The sequence below is a fragment of the Quercus suber genome, unplaced genomic scaffold (assembly GCF_002906115.3).
Source record: "Quercus suber isolate HL8 unplaced genomic scaffold, Cork oak 2.0 scaffold_34, whole genome shotgun sequence".
Taxonomy (NCBI): domain Eukaryota; kingdom Viridiplantae; phylum Streptophyta; class Magnoliopsida; order Fagales; family Fagaceae; genus Quercus; species Quercus suber.
In genome coordinates this window covers 44,698-46,515 of record NW_027069499.1, presented here as the reverse complement: position 1 = coordinate 46,515, position 1,818 = coordinate 44,698, and positions in this window count along the sequence as shown.

The following is a 1,818-nucleotide window of genomic DNA, read 5'->3' as shown; positions in this document are numbered from 1 at the left end:
GTACAACAACAAAAACAAGCTTAGTCCCAAAATTTTGAGGTCAGCTACAGTAATAAGCAATTTGTTTTATAAAACTATAGTGCAGCTGTGTCAAATCCAACTATAAAAGTATTGTTCTTAAGTTGGAATTGTGAATTTGAAATTAATGATCAACTTTGATTAGGTGTTGAACTGCATGACCAAGCGTGCTTGATGACCATCAGGTTGAACTATAGAAGTCTCTTTTTTTCTTTTTTCCTTTTTTGGATTCATAAACACTATAATCTTCCATTGGTTCTTTTATTTTTAATCTGGGTTTGGTCTCTGCTTCATTTTGGGATTCGTAAACTTTATATAGTCTTAAATGTAATTAGATATTGGTGCCCTATTTCTTGTGATTATCAGCTGCTTGCAGAGGCTACAAAGCATATCATTGGTTCAGTGCGTTGTCAAAATGTTTGTTGAACTTGGACCCAACAAATCTGACGCATCATGCAACTGGTGGTTAAGGTGAATAATGGCAGGTGGCACAAGCTCTGGAACTTGTTAGAAAAATGGTCATTAATGTGTTTATAATACTTGGATAAAGATTCACTGGAATGGGTGAAGAAGCTATTGGAGCAATCAATGAGGAAGTTTACAGTGAATTGCTTCAGGCCTACCAAATTGCTTAATACCCTTATATTATTACTATGAGAAATTTCGAACAGTGTGATCTAAAAATTTTAATGTAATAAATACCATAGAGAGTTAATGTTTCCATTCTATCTACTGTCTAGCACTGCTATATGTGCATTCTGTATATGCCGCATAGCTAGACAGGGCAGTAAAAAATTTCAATCTAGTTGCAATTGGCAATGTTTGAATTCATTAAGCTACAGCTATAAGAATTATATGGGAATGATAAGACGCTATTTATAGTTTTTCATTGGAGTCTCTTAATTTGTCTATTAATCTACTCCCCACATGTGTTTGATCTGAGGAGAAACTCAAAACACATTAATGTATAAGCTACTCTAACGAACACATTAGTGTACAAGCTACTCCTAAAGAACACATTAGTGTACAAGCTACTCCTAGTGAAATTCAATCTAAAATTAGGATAATTGGAGTCATTAGGAAATGCCTAATTTTCTTCAGCAGCCAAACATTTTACACACACACAAAAGAACACTATAAATAACTTTGGGAGGATTATGACTAATTTGTTTCAGCGAAATATCTTCTTTTTTTTTTTTTTTCTAGGGGCAAATTTTAAGCCTAATAATAATATAAGGGGTTTTAATTTTATATATATATATATATATATATAGTGAATAAAGCATTATATTAGATTAGAGTTAATTGCAGCCCCAAAGAGAATTTCTTGGCTCCTCCACTGTTTCTTCTAGTTTCATCTCTAAATCTAACCTCAAAATCAAATTCATATAAGTCTACCAACCTACTCCTTCAGAAATTCTAACCTAAAATTAAAATGACCTTAAAATTTAAGCGAAAAGCATTTACATGGAAGCCTTAAGCCTTACTGGAAACTTGTTATTGTTGGTTACAGTGGAGGCATGCAATGAAACCTAATAGAAAGAGGGAAAACGTGTTGAAATTGAATCTAATGTGATTATGGAAAAACGCAGAAATATTTTCTTTGCCTTACTATAGCTACAGATGAAAAAAAGGAAAAAAAGAAAAAGAAAAAAAGAGTTTTGGTAGTTCAACTTCTTCAATCTCCTTCGTGATATGAAATTGATTTATGAGGACGTTTAAGAAGTTCTCAATTTCTTATTTTCATTTTTAAAAAAATTTCTGCTATTCCATAATTCTTTTTCAATAATCAATATACAT